Source organism: Manis pentadactyla, chromosome 2 (genome assembly GCF_030020395.1).
Source record: "Manis pentadactyla isolate mManPen7 chromosome 2, mManPen7.hap1, whole genome shotgun sequence".
Classification (NCBI taxonomy): Eukaryota; Metazoa; Chordata; class Mammalia; order Pholidota; family Manidae; genus Manis; species Manis pentadactyla.
In genome coordinates this window covers 60072366-60088353 of record NC_080020.1, presented here as the reverse complement: position 1 = coordinate 60088353, position 15988 = coordinate 60072366, and the positions used below count along the sequence as shown (strand labels likewise).

General features: G+C 37.6%; 1 protein-coding gene and 1 non-coding gene across 2 annotated transcripts in view; both read right to left on the bottom strand.

The window, feature by feature from the left end:
• Positions 1-15988, bottom strand: part of SLCO6A1 (solute carrier organic anion transporter family member 6A1) — a 266388-nt gene that overhangs the window by 197377 nt on the left and 53023 nt on the right. The gene's annotated exons all lie outside the window — the stretch shown is intronic.
• On the bottom strand, positions 81-220 carry LOC118913204 (U4 spliceosomal RNA). Its single transcript, XR_005025121.1, has one exon. It is a non-coding gene; the product is annotated as a U4 spliceosomal RNA (small nuclear RNA).

Genomic DNA, 15988 nt, shown 5'->3' with positions numbered 1-15988 from the left:
AAGTAGAAATGCTAAATCACACGGCATTTTGGAAGTGCAGAGGAACTAATGTTTTCATTTTGGCTTTTTTTTTTTTTCAGTTTCCAGAGAGACTGTCAAAAATTGCCAAAGCTGACTATATTTCAAGTCATCATGGCAGGGTGCTGGGAAAGCTTTCAATTAGCAATAATCGCTCCTCAGATAAACCACATTTGCTACAATACTGCCACTGTGCAAAGCTTCTTCATTTTGTCTTTAGATGATGTGGTCTTCCTTTTAATTCCCCACCCCTACTTCTCTGCTGACTAAGCAGGAAAAAGTGAACCAAATAGCCAGTTTTTTTTAAATTTAATAAAAGCCAATATTTTAATGGTCCCTTTAAGGTAGTACATAGTCTCCACGGAATAAAAAATGTTTCTCTTGGATAATCTCACCTCCTTTCATCCATAAGTGGTAAATGGATGTATGAATGCTGGGGGTATGGAGACCTTGTGGCATTGGGAAATTAGGGGGTCTGTAAGCTCCCTTTTTGTCCTCTAGTCCTTAGGTGATACCTCTGGACTCTGGTCTTGTGCCCTGTGGAGCTCCAGTGCAGAAAGCCAGGAAAGTTTAAATTTGGACTTAATTCTTTTGGCTCAAGTAATGTCTCTAGTGATGGCTTCCAGCTCTCCTGAGCTCACCCAACCTTCTACTATGAACCCATTGCAGGTCTGCCTTAGACTCCCACACAGCTCCAACTCAGGTTGTTCACTCAGCAGCCTGTGCTATGGAGCCACCTTCCCCTCTTGCACCAAACCTCTCTGGAAAGCTGCTAAATTACACTCTTTTCAGTACCAAAAGGAAAACAGGAATATGCTGGGAGAGCTAAACACCAGGACTTGAGTGATTGGTAATGCTAGAGACCATCAAATTTACTTGAATATGACTATAACCTAGCTCAATATGGGCAGTCAGCTAGGTAAGCCCTCTGTCCCTATAATATCCTCAATTACTAGTAATATCCCTATAATATCCCAAGTAAGTGTAACATCCCTGCTCCTGGCCCACCGCCCCCTCCCTTATTCTTCTTATAGTACTGAAATGCCAGAAAGACACAACTTTCCATATGCATCTCTTATATAACCTCCTTCTCCCAGACTCCATCTAAGCCCCGTGAAGGACAAAAGCTGAGGCCTCTAGCTCTGTTGTTAATACAGTAGCATATTAATAACATAATACAAGAAATTCTGTTGTTAATAAGGCAACAGAGGAAATGAAAGGAATTTACAAAATCCATACTCAGTGATACTAACTTGTTGTGCAATTGTATTTTGCATGTCAAAAGCTGAATATTGCCTGGATATCTTAATCTCCTAGAGAGACAGGTACCTCATGTGGACCAACCGCAAAGTCTCTACTATGAAAAATAACAGAAAAAGCATATTAATATCTTTTCAAAATGTTACTCATATTGTCAATGGGTTTTTTAATAGTCTATGAAATTAATATTAACATAGTATTTCCAAAATGAACAATTATAGAGCCTTCGAAAATGTTCACAATAGATTATGGCATTTGCTACCTGAAAATGGATACTTACTCAAAATAACATCTATGTTTGTTCTATATAAAGGTTGAATAAATACAGTCATGCTGTGTCTAGGACTAGGTGTGAAAGCAGGAATAGAAGGTTTGGTGTTTTATTCAGTAGGCTAAAAAACTTAGTGAACTTTAATTGCTAATGAATTGTTTGGCTGATATACATATTAAAGTTAATAAAGAGAAGGAAGAAAAAGGTTAGGAATGGAAACTTTTAATTCATGTTGATGAATAACATTTGCCCCTAGGCCTTTTTCTTTGTTTATTCTGTTTTCTTCCTATACAGCTCTATTTATTTTCCATTCAAGCTGAGTACCCACAAAACTCTCTTCCTTAATTTCTTGTTTACCTATGCTTCTCTCCAACATGAAGATAAAAAACACCACCAAACTATGAACTGTAATTGTATGAATCTCCACAATGTCCCAGTGAAGTATGGGGAGTACCTCAGGTCACTAGTCATAGTATCCATTCTTTTTTTTTTAATTATTTTCTTTTGGCTGATAGTTTCCACATCTTACTAAACACCCCTGAAGGAAGGCAGTTTCACAATTTGATGGTACTTATATGCTACTCCATTACAAAACAGTGGAATGGAAAGCCTAGTGAACCTGTTAGTCTTTTAAGTATTTTAAATTTTTTAAGAACTTAAAAGTTCACTTAAGATTAAAAGAATACCTGTTGCTCCAACCCTGGTATTTTCAATCTGTGTAACCATGGGCAACATACTCAACCTCTCTGTGCCTCCATTTCCTCCGGTCCTGGCTTCTCAGGGTGGTTATGACAATCAAAACTAAGATCAGGTATCGTTTCTGAAAACTCCTTGTAAACTTTTAAGTGCTGCATACATGGGCATTATTATTTTTACCTTCATGCCTGTAGCTTGTGCTGAGCTACACGGCACCATAGTCCCTCAGCACTCACTTCTGCACGTGAAAGGCTGCTGTCTCTGCGACTCTGGCCACAAGGGAAAGCATGGCTCACTCCAGGCAAGCAGGAAGCGTCAGTTACCGACCCAGAACTTGCCATTAACCAATGATGAAAGAGAGACTGGAGGACAGGACACCTCAACTTTCTTGACCCTCAGGTGGAATAATAATGTGAGGTACACCTTCTACAGGGTCTCCCAGAGTTAACCCAGTTTAACCACAGTAGTCACTTGATGAAAAACCTTGCACTGGTTTCCCTTCCTCCCGTCTGACCTGCCCACTTCCCTGCTACCGGGTCCTGAGATGACCTTGAATCCTTGTCTCACAGCATGCTTCCAGGGCAAACCGAAGGCGGTAGCTCCTAACCAGACCCTGCCTTCTCTGTCTGCCTGGGAGAAATCTCTGAAGCCTGGCCGCCTAAATCACACAGCAATTCAAATCTGAAGTATTCTCATTTCTCCCTTTAACCCATCAATTAAAACAAGAATGATAAATGTTCTGTTAATTAAATACAGTGGGTGATTTCCCCTCAATGACTCACCCTGCAGTCTAGCTGACAGAAAGCCTTCTCAGACCATTTTGAGAAGGTCAGTGAGCTTTGACTCAGCCCATCCTCCTAGGCTCATACTTAGAATCAGCAGGTTCTTCTGCCCAAACCTGTTTCATACAGAACAACTTCAACTATGTAACCAAAGATCTTCACTGCTTAAGGGCCATAAGATTTTAAAAGTACCACGTTCCCAGACCATTCATCCAAATTTCATGTTGCCTTCACATTTGTACAGAATATTACTGTCTTTTTTTTTCAAAACATATATATATATTTTTTAAGTGTTAATTTTTTAACTGGAAATCTCAGTTCTATCTATGAAGCTGGGGATCACTGGGTTCAAATCCTACTGCAACTCTCACTACCTATAATACTAAGCACAATATTTACCATTCTAGGCTTCCATTTCTTCTTTCCCTAAATTAGAAATAATAAAAATACCTAGGTATACAGTGGCCTTTAGGAACAAATGAAATAAAGTTTATACAGTCTAACATGTAGTAATGAGTTTATTAAAATTATTTTAATAAAAACAGATCTGGCAATATTTCATTCATTTATTCAATCAACATTTATAGAGTATCTGTTTATTGCTAGACCCTGTGATGAATAAAATACAACTTTTCTCCTATATACCAGGAACTTTTGTTTTATTGACAGAACAGATACAACTTTTTTAAATGAATAAACAATTAAAACATATACATTGTCATATTCAATATATTATTGAATACTAGTATTAAATTAGATGATCGTAATAAATAAAACTTTTTTCTTGAATATAGCAACAATAAAAATGCTATACATAATTTCTCTGCTTTATAGACCACAGTAGTATTCAGATACTTGTATCTACTTATCCTGTATTCAGCAGATGAAATTTCATAACCTTGTAATTCATAAGAACCATTCTCTTTCCATTACCAGAGTGTTAACGTTTGGATGGTTGATACAGAAGAAAATGAGAATAAGAGTGCTGGCCAACCCTGGGTCACAGTAAATGTGAACAGAAAATTATAACCATGTAGGGCTTTACAGTGGTCCAAGAGAAATGAATTGCTAGTTTGCCTAACTTATCATGTCACTTCACCAAAATTATCATTGGTGTCATAAACTGATATCAATTGGCTAAGTGCTTAGGGATCTGGGAAATTTAATATTCTCCAGCCAAAAATACCTAGTAAAATGTTTTGGTGATCACTATAGCAAAAGCTCACCCTGCTTCCTGTTCTACATGGCATATCCAGCATGTTTCGTTCCTTTTAAGAGAGCATTTTGTGTATATATATTGTGCGCTCTTGACCCAGCTTACCCCAAACCTGCTACTTTCCGCAGCTGATCATCACATGCCATTTCTCAAATGGGGAGCAAACAGCACATGCACCCTCCCAGACCTCTCTCATGCCTCTTAAGGATAAGCAGGGTGCCTGCTAGGATTACTCATGAAAGGAAATGTCTGCTGATGAAGTGGCTCAGGCTCTGCCAGGAGGTCTAGTGAGGTGTTTAATTGAGATAAGAAGAGATATCTCTGACACTCATAACTCAACGATAATGCATTCATCTTGCAACACCTGGCTCTCAGACCTAATTTTTAAACTGTTTGTGCCTGCTGCTCTGTAGGAATATCACCAACTGCCTTAAAAAATGATAAAGGGATGTCTCTTAGCATTTGGAAGATAAAGGAAGCCTTCATCTTAACCTTGACTTCTCATCTTTGTATAAGTGAATGATTAATTGTTCTAGGAACCATTTGCCTTTAAGGCATGTATTTTTAATAACTATTTATTCCTACTTGGAGAACAACTGTAACCTCCCTAATCTTCATTCTTCAAATCTCGGATATATCTTTTATAATGACAAACATGACTTTATTTCTGCTCCTGAATATAAGCATTATATTTTCTTTATATGAAGAAGAAAAAGATCAATCCTGCAATTAAACATCAATCTGACCATCTTATTTTAATTCTAAAGGGAGCTTTTCAGGAATGATTTTAGAATAAAGTCCTTACATTTGGAGAAAATTTAAGAATTAGTTTTTCCAGCATAACTGACCCTTTTATATTATAAAGTCAACCAATTATGTTTTGGGGTAGAAAACATGTATGTTTGGTACATGTATGTACCAAAAGGAGGAGGAAGTGGTGGCAAGAAGCCAAGGAACACACATCACTTTTTTTTTAAACCACAGGGCATCAAGGAAATTAACAGAGCCCTGAGCAACTAAGGGCCAGGAGGTGCCTGTCTATTAGCATGGTCTTATACATTGTTCTTATCTTGGTCTGTAGGTCCAGGATGTACTCCATGGAGTCATCAATGTGGCTCCTTTCACAGGGTGGACAAGGAGGTTCAAACAAAGCACAAACTACCCTCATTCACTAGTACAGACAAAAATGAAGAACATCTGAAAAGTTTAGGTAGGTACAGGAAAGATGAGTAACTAAAACAATCAAAGTTATAACCAAAAAGTCAACTGAAGGTGGAAAACCTGTGAGAAGGACTGAAAAGAGACGGCTGGTCACAGGGATTGAGAGTGACTGTTTTACTGATTTATTTGAAAATCATGGCTCCTGCCTCAATACCTGCTGTGACTCCCTGGTGGTACCTGAACTACTTACAGTTGACACCCATCCAGGAAGTACAAACCCTTTGTTTTACAAATTAGAAAAGCTCAACCTTCCCAAAGCAAATCACTATTTACTGACAAAGCTGGATTATAATCCAAATTTTCTGCCTCCTATCTCAGTTCCGTTTTCACTCAACTTTGGCTAAAATACATCTAGGATCTGAATTGTGTCATAAGTAAAAATAATTACCTTTTGATTATTGAGTACATGGTGTATTTCAAGCATTATAATAGGAACATTATCTAGAATTTCCCATTTAATTTCACAATGACTCAAATGAAACAGCCACTGTTGTATCTATATTGCATGAGTTAAGCAATGCTCAGTGATACTGAATTATGGGCAGCATAAATTCAAACACCTAGTAACTGCAGAACCACCATCTGGATCTGTGTCTGTCTGATTTGTATTAGAAGTAATGGGCAGACTGTGAAGACTAACTGTGGTCAAAAGATCTACTTCTGCACCCTCTCTTCCCCCTCTCCATTACTATGGAGATATTCAGGACCTTATTGTTGCTCAGACTATTGCCACAGTTTCCTAACCAATCTGTTTTCATCTCTTCCTTGTCAGTTTATCCTCTGTACGTACAACAGAATCATACTTTTCAATGCATAACTCATCATAAAATTCTCCTGTTATATCCAAGTCCACACTTGGATATAACAGTTAAGTGTCAGATGGACAAACAGAGATCCTGGGGTTTTCAATTTTTAATTTTTTTAGATACGGGGCTGTTTTTACTTTTATTAATTAATGACAATATAATAGCAATTAGCAAATACAGTCATGAATTGATATCACCCCTATGACACCTTGAATTCTAAGGACAATTCTGAAAGGCTATACTAAGACAAAGTTGTAGGCCTAATCTGGCTATATACAATCTTAAACTACTGTAAGTGCCTGGAGAAGAATCGGTGTTTACAAAAAAAATTATAAAATAAACAGATAAGGACAGGTCCAGGAACAAAAATTGTGAGATAATCTCACTTATAAACATGGATATAGAGACATTAGCAAACTGACATAAAAAAAATACTTGTAACTAAACTAGGGTTATTCCATGAATAGAAGGATGGTTTGTATTAGATTTCTAAATCATTGTAATTAAACACATTAACAGATTAAAGAAGAAAAATCATAAGGTCATCTCAAAAGATGGTTAAAAAAATTCTTTCTGAACTTCAACAACTGATCAAAATAAAATTTTGAGCAAAGTTGAAATAAAACAGAGCTCACGACTGGGGTTTAATCCTAGAAACCTGACTAAATAAATCAGTAGAAATGAAATCAGAGGTAGAGGTCTGGAAGAAATTACACACTTGAGCATTTTGCTAATACTGCAATATGCAGCTTGTAAAAAGCACTTTTAACTACAGAGTTTCAATTTATCCTGGTAACAAGAGATTAAGAAGTAAAACTTTTTTCATATTTTCCAATCATCTACCCATTAAACAAGTTATTCAATACCGTCACGCAGTGCAGGTCAGTGCTTGCTCAGGCTGCAGTCAAGAGAGCAATCCTGGGCACCGTCAGTCAGTTTTCACCCTCCAGGGCTTCAGTGTGATGTGAATGGATGTAAGGCCAAAAAAAAAAAAAATGAGAACAGGGGTGAGGAGCGCCTGGGCCATATGTATATATGTGATTACATACATATAACCATATTGAATGCTCTTCATGGGGCAGAGTCACAGACTCTTTTTTTATCACTGTCTACTCATGATTTCAATAGCAACAACAGATCATATAGTTTAATCTTTATTTTTGCTTTCCAAATAATAAATTCCAACAAAAAGAGCTCATACAAAATTTCAGAAATGTAATCCTCTATAAGGAGAAAACAGGGGGAAAAACACCTGTTTGTGACTGCAGGATCATAAATCTAATTGCTAAGAAAACTTTGAAAATTATATATAGGGCTGATTTAACATGCACTCTTTTCTAATTTAGTCATTTGGGGGAGTCTTTATGTTGACATGTTATGATTATGACAAGTAATGGCAATGAATTATCTTTGTAAATGCTATATAGTTGTAAGTTTATTAAAATACCTTCTCATATGGGAGAGGGTATTACATGTGGAGACCAGACATATACAGGGTAGAGATCAAAATGTATGTAGTATGTTTCCAGAACAACAAACGAAGTATTTTGGCTGGATCAAGGTATTTGTGCATGGAATAACTAAGAAGTAAAAAGGTCACTGTTATGGACTGAATATTTGTGTCTCCCCAAATTTGTATGTTGAAATCCTAAACTCCAGTATGATGGTATTTGCTGTTGGGACCTTTGGGAGGTGATTAGGTCATGGGAATGGAGCCCTCAGTAATGCAATTAGTATTCTTATAAAAAGATACACAAGAGAGGTAAGGATACAAGAAGAATAAGAAGATGGCTATTTGCAAACCAACAGACACAAGATCTACCAGAACTCATCTTGGACTTCCCAGCCTCTAGAACTGTGTGAAAGAGCATTTGTTCAAGCCACCCAATCTATGTTAAAATTTGTTCTGGCTGCCCAAACTGACTGACAGTTTCAAGAGAACCTCACAAATGTGGAGGTAAAAGAAAACACTTTGAAAAGTTTACAAAGCAAATGAAAATGTTACAATATATGTATTTTTAGCTGCTTTGTTATGCCCTTTTCCAGGAAAGGAATTCCCTGTAGTGCAGTATGAGGACGTTTCTGCTCTGCCTCCTTCCAAATGGTCCCTGTTCTGAGACTCCCTGAACCCAGGCAAAATAAATCTGCCATTCAAAAACTGGACGCTAACAGCAGGGTCCGTAAGGGTGCATAGGTGGGCAGAGCTGGGGAAGATTCTTTGTAAAAACTGTACCTGAAAGGAGGGAATCATTTAGGGGCTATACAACTAGGTTTATTCCTATTGCCCCGGTTCTTAACACCAACACTCCCTTTCACTATCAAAAATGCCCCAATTTGGACAATAAATTATATAGCTGTCCTTTTTATTGGGTGCCCACAGAGCACCTATGGCTAAGCCCTTGGGCAAAGTGGCAATACTAAAGCCAGTTCAGGCTGAATTGTCTTAAATAGAAAGTCATCCTGAGTACCCTCAAAACTGTTTTTGTAGATACTTTTTAAAAGAACAAAAAAGATTATATGATTGTAGAGCTGGAGTAATAAATCTATAAAAATATTAATTGAGCTTACTACAAAACTGCAAGATCACTCCAATAAAATATCTTTGGCCATGATTTTTAAATTTTTTATGCCCTCCAAAAATACTATACAAAAATTGGGGGAGAATGAATTAAACAGAATAATAGCCAACATATTTGGGAATTTTTATGTGACATGTGTCATGGTAAACAACAGCCTTATATGTAGACCCACCACTTAAGGCGGATCAGGTACTTTTCTAAGGAATTCACTTGTGTCATTTCATTTAATCTTTGTGAAAATCCTGTGAAGTAGGTACTATTATTCTGCCCAATTTGCATGTGAAGAAATGGGCACAAAGAGGTTAGCTCATCCAAGGACTCATAGCTGGGAAGTGATAGAGTAAAAACCCAGTTTAACCTCACAGTCTGCTTTTTTAATCATTATGATATAATGACGCATAATATGAACAAAAAACATAATATGAAAATAATATGCTTCCATTTCATGTTTATTAGATGGATACTTTTGTTAGATATAGTAATTTGTGGTGCCAGATCCAACACAGCACTTTCTGACTCTAGAGTGGGTGTTTTTCTGGTTTCCCATGCAAAACACTGGTCCATGCATCTCTGCTTTGGATTCCTGGATAGCTCACAGACAACTTCTTCTCTGATATGTTCCTGAGATAGCAGGATATGCTAGAAGAGAATTGTCATCACTCTTTAACAGGCTTCTAACCTGTAACTATAGATTTTTTTATGTTTCTTGGGCCTGTAACTTGATTCCAATCCCTAAAGATATTGACACTGGGATTCTATCCACCAGTATCGTTCAGGCGAATAATAGAAATGGCTTTGACATTGTATTAGTTAAGAATGCTTTCAACTACCAGTAACAGAAATCCCAATTGATAGCGGCTTAAATATGGCTTAAACAAACTGGGGTTATTTTTCCACAACCAAAACATCTAGAGCCTTGTGGTTCCAGCATGCTACTGCCGCACAAAAATGCTGTCAGGGCTCCAGGTCCTTCCCATCTTTTGGCTGTCTCATGTGTGTTGGTCTCCCCCATCAAGCTAGTTACCTCATGACTTCAAGGTAGCCACTACAGTTTCCCTATCATGCTGTGTTCAAAGTAGGAAGAAGAGGGAAGGTAGTTGGTGCAAACTGCATTTAGCCCTTCCATCAGCAGATTTGAAAATACATCTTTGTGGCCACCTCTGACCAAAAGGCTTATGTGGGCTTCCAGCCTCTGGCAGGTGGACAAATATGAAGGCTGTAAATGTGAGTGTGGTTAGCCCACCGAATGTCTGTCACAGGAACCAAGACATAACTGGGGATCCTAATTGGTGTGAACTCTACATTTTCCCTTCACACTAAATTATGGGAATGTAGGGAATAGGAAAGCCATTTGCATTCTCCATATTCTTAGAGACACAACTTTTCTCCCTCACTGCAACCTATTATGTCTTTGGTCATAGAGAGAGATGCTCATCAAACCTTTTACTCTTGTCACCAGCTCTGGAGTGACTGTAACACCTTTCCTTTCTCCCTGCTCCTCCCCAACCAATCAGAGAAGCTTTGGGTTTGAATATTGTTATTAATTTAAACATTATCAATATATTGATTTGTGCATGAGGGAAAGTATGTTAGCATATACATATGTGCATGTATGTAGTACTGGTGTTTGTTGCTGTAGAATGGCACGGGTCCTTCCCTCTGAAGAGACACATTTCTTTTCATCACCTGATTCTTTTAATACAAGCTATTCTTTTAACCTATATAAGCAAGGGAGATAGAAATAGACAGTTATTAAATATCTCACTAACTTTTCATCCTTCAGGCAGAATAACCCCGGTTTAATTAATCTCCCTGAAGATTTTCTAACAAACTTGGCAGTTTATCCCTGAACCTTCAACAAGTTCTTCAGTTATTCTTCAGTAATGAGCAATTCTGCATGACTTATCCACTCAAGTCAGATTACTAAAGCACTAAAACATTCGTAAGCCTTCCTCTCTCTTGCAAACGAAACTGAATGGCTCACCCTCTAAGAAGTGCCCATGTACACCCAGAACATGCTGGGCTTGCACAAATACTGCTTGCCTTCTAGTTGTCAGGTTACCACAGCTGCTGGTTTGTGAAAAGCGACTTTATCAGGCTGCAGTACAAAGCTAGTGTCTTCTTTAGGGAAACATCCTAAACTCTATGCCTCGAACTGGATATCTTTCTTTTGACTAAAAGCCTGATAATTTGTCCTAGTACTTTTCATCTAAGTGAATTTTATAACAGTATGTCTACTAGCCTTTGCCTTAATATGGTAGAAGGAACTGCAAATCCTCCCTAATTTTCTCTTCCTAGAGACATGGTGTGACAGGTTTACAAAGTCACAGACTGCCTAAAAGGTGAGGGTAGGGAAGAATAATGCTGTTGACCACAAAATTGAGTTGTGGCTTATGTGTTCACCTGTGGCTTATCTGTAAATTCACAAGTTTCACAAGGATCATGACGAAGAACAATACCACAGTTTTGTTCAGGAGACTGTTCTCAAATTCTTCAGAAGCTTCCTTCTCTTTTCTACCCATACTAGGATGACTCTTAAGGTTTCTTGCTTGTATGCCTAGGAATGATGGGTCAATACTTATTCATTGAATTGATATGGTAAATATAAGAGAAAAGGAATATGGGTGATAAAGAGGGCATCTCCCCCATTTGCTAAGAAAAAGAAGTTATTTTCTATCTTATAATTTCTTTTTTACTCTATATAGAGATACTCTCTTGTCTTTGCTAGAGACACCACTTGTCCTGCAACAATCTGTAATAAGGTTTTTGACTATTTTGCCTAATATTTGATGCTATTTTTAGGACATCCATGTAAAGTATGGTGATGAAAGTGTTGTAATAATATATTTCCAGTAATTTTAACTATCCTAAAGTAATTAGAAAATACTAATTAGCAAAAAAGATTTCTGAGTGTCCAAAATGTATACTCTAACATTGAAATACCAAAACCCATGAGTTTATTCTGGACAGGATCTTTGTTTTCACTCAGAGGCTACTTGTTCTGCCCTGTCACCCAGTTCTAACAATCTTGAATAGCAATGACAATAATAACAAAGATGCTGATGACAGTTACATATTCTATGCACCTGTGTAGGAATGTTACATTACCTCTAATTATCCTGATAACCATTTTAACCATCCTAAGCATAGACATTATTTACCTCATTTTACAAATGAGAAACTGAGATTGAAAGATTAACTCACCCAAGCTAGTAGGAAAAAAGCTAGACCTTAACAGAGCTATCTCTGCTATACCACAGAGCCTTCCTGAACAAGATTATTATTTATTTCTCCAGCATTGCATCCTAGGCCTTCTGCTTACCTCATGCAACATTTACTCTTAAAATAAGTGATCTCATCCAAATTTATGGCTGCAGCCATCATCTGGAATCTAATGACTCCTAGAATTACCTTCCAGTTCAGTTTTCTTTCCTAAGGTTTAGAATTATGTATCTAGCTGCCCCTGGGACATGCTTACTTTGAAGGTCAACAGTTACCTCCAACTCAATGTGACCCAAATTAACACTTCATCTTCTCTAGCTCCTCCCCACATTTGTTCCTCCTCTTCTGGTCCTTACCTTCCTAATGGGCAATATCACACACGTAGCTGACCAAGCCAGAGGGTACTCTTGACTTTTCCCCCTCTTTGACCCACATCCAATTGAAAGCTGAATCCTACAGATTCTGCCCCTTTAATGATTCTTGAACCCCCAAATCCATTGTGTCCTTTCTACCTCTATTTCCAGTGCCTTAGTAACCTCTTTACAACATATTTCCTAATTTACTGCAACAGAGTCCAAGATTCTAATACTACTCCAGACTCACCCTGTATTCTATAAATATTTTACTTCTTATGTAGATGTCTCCATCTCTTAAAACTTGAAAGCCGAGTGACACAAGTAAATTTTCTAACTTGATTTCTTAAGCTGAATATAGTGAACATAACTGTATTATTACTAAACGGTCTCAGGTTTTTATAGGTGGAATTTTTCAATTCTTTTCTTTTACCTTAAACTGTATATATTATACACATGTTATTGTTAAACTGTATACATTATGTACAAATATACATTGTACAAAGTATCTTAATGATTTATTTCATACCATACCTGGTCTCTATATCTTATCCCCTAAAGCCCATGCTCCAAGTGGCTGCCATAATGACTTTTCTAAAATGTAAATCTGATTATCTCAAGGTCCTGCTTAATACGTCACAGTGACTCCCTGACTACCTCCAAGATAAAAATCCAAAATCTTTAGCAGATGCAAAAGTCTGAGGCCATTTTCTGGAAAGACAAGTCACAATCAGCCCTCCATACCAGCCAGCCTCTCAGAACATTACTAGATTATGTTCAAACAGCGACCTAAAAGTCTTAAGAGAATGCCACAGTTCTATCCACCATACTGAACTTCAGGAGAGAATTCCATTTGAAGAGATTTTCTGGAGAAATATTCATACTCAAATGCCTAAATAAACAGATGCCAGTACATGAGAAAATTATGTTGCTGTACTTTGAGATTTTACAAGATGGGAAAATTTGCATGAGAAGGTAAGTGAATTATTAGTCTGGAGTCTCATGAGGTGTTGAATACAGGTCATAAGAGAAATTAAACAGTAAGAGACTTAGACCAGGCTTACACAGTTCATGAGAAACTGACAGAATTATGGAATATAAAAACTAAAAGTTCCCCAGTCATTACCTAATCTAGAGATCACAACTGTAGGTTGTAGGTCAGCTTTTGCCTGAAGGTAGATTTTACCTGGTCTATAAATATTTTTATAACTTCTGAATCTTAATATCCTTAGCTCTCACTAAGTTTCATCCACAGACCAGTGTCAAGTTGACTACAGAAATGGAATTCCAGCTTTTACAAATTTTTATAGCAACTTGGCACACAAATCGTGTCTGTTTAATCCAAACAGACAGTTTGAAATGCACTGCTCTGGTTTGCCACAATCCCCACCAGCGCCTCTTCTGATTTTTAGGCCAGTTTCACTCAAATGTCAGGCCCCTGGCGGCAGTCTTGTTTAGGTCTTCTTTCTCATTCAATTAAATTCACTCACACATGAGGCTGGAGACCTACAGCAATTATTGTGCCTTGCCAAAGTCTCAAAGAACCTCACCTATCTCCTGACATTGAATAAACTCAGTAACATTTGCCTGGTGAGTTAAAATTTCTAAGCCCTCAAAAGACCTCCAGAAAAACAGTCTGTGGATAAAAGTTGGTGAGGATACTAAAATTCAGAAATTTAGAAAATACCTACAGAACAGATAAAATCTACCTTCAGGCAAAAGCTATCACTTGTGCTCTCTAAATTAGGTAATGTCTGGAGAACTTCTAACTTCTTATATTCCATAATCTTGTCAGTTTTCTCAGTCCGATTGAAAGTGGTTATCAGTACATCATGCTACATTTAGGTATGTATCATGTGCTATCCTCTTTCAAGCAAAGAGTGGGACCTGAATTCTAAAAGAAGCAAAGGCATGTGGAGGGGGCCAGAAGCAAGTTCAAACAGTTAGAAAATACTGCAGACAGGAAGTCTAAGTTCAAAATCATTCTAAATCCTCTTTTCTTGATTTATCCATTCTTCAAACCAGTGTGATAATCTGATTCCAGGTGCCTAATGTCTGGTTCCCTATAACAATTTTCTTTACAATTTCAGCTTACTGGAGCGTATCATAGCTCTGAATGTGACAATGAATGAGCACTGCCCTGATCTAGAGCAACCTCACCCACGCCCAAGACACAGCTCACACTTACCTAGAAGTAAAACCGAGAGCAGAAATTTTCCCTAATGATTTCCAAGTCTTCCAACTAGGTTAAATACAAATTTAATCATTTTATTTTTCTCTCTTACCTGTCATTATAATTCTTAAAGACCCCTCCCCACACATATTGATTCATCTCCAGCTTTTTGAAAGTAATGAGAATGTGGAGTTGAGATTCACATCCCTCCATACATTAGTTGGAAGAAGAAAATAAGAAAAAGAGAGGTTGGAAGCTAATCCTTCAAGCTTAATTCCAGATTGCAATCCATATGTGTTTTGAAGATGGGCTGTAAAATTTAATTCTGGACAGTGTTAGAGAAAACTTAGGTTCTCAATTCAGAATGAAGCCACAAAAGGGTGAGTGGTCATTCATAAAACCTCTCAATATGCTAACACATGGGAGACAAAAGAGAAATTCTTATTTAGTGAATAACTGGGTGAATGAATTAATCAATCAATGAATTTGCTGAAAAACTCACCTGAAAGATTCCCCATGAGATGGTTCTTTTCTCAAACCTTTCCTCCTCTCCCATTCCCAGACTCTTTAAATGCCTGCCTCACTCTACCATCTCAGACATTTGCTGTCAGTCAACGGTTGGTTACTGGAGTTCCTCACAGTGGAGTACCATAGACCTACTGCATTGGGGGTAAATGGGACTCTATTGTGGGGATCAGGGAGCCCTGACTGGGAGCTGATACCTAAATGCAATTGACTGACAAGCTTCTGCTAGTAAATACAGAGCTAATGAGTTAATATCACCAACCTTGCTAAGGCAATGTAAAGAAGGGATATGGACAATTAAACAGTAACAAATAAATATCTAGGCTCATGTTCCTTTTGTCCTTCTCCAAAGATCTGCCTCCAATGAGCCATAATGTAGAGGAAATTAATTTCATTTTCTTTGATCATCATGAAACCCACACCTTGAAGTAATTCTGAACTGGGTCAATTTAGGAAGAGCTATCCAAACTAAAATTGGTTGAATCAATCCCAGCCATTAAAGGAGTAACAGACGTTGTGGCCAGGCTGCCCTCACATTTTGCCAGAAAATTAAATAATGACCTTAGACAGACTGCAACATTTTATACAATATTCCAAGAGGAGTTACTCTCATCTTAACAGCTAGTGGGGAAGATTTGCTGGGGGGAAAAAGATTGTTTCACAGAGAGAACAAAGAATTCCAACACAGTTTGGGTATCCTGAGACACCAGGAATTTCTGGTGAACCCAAAGAATGTATTCAGTACCATATGTATTCAGAGCTGCAAGGGATTTCCACAATATGAATTCACCTCTGCAGACTGGTACCAAATAACCATAGGGAGGAAGTCAAAGTATTTGTTTCCAGCTTGCTACAAAGTGTTTTTA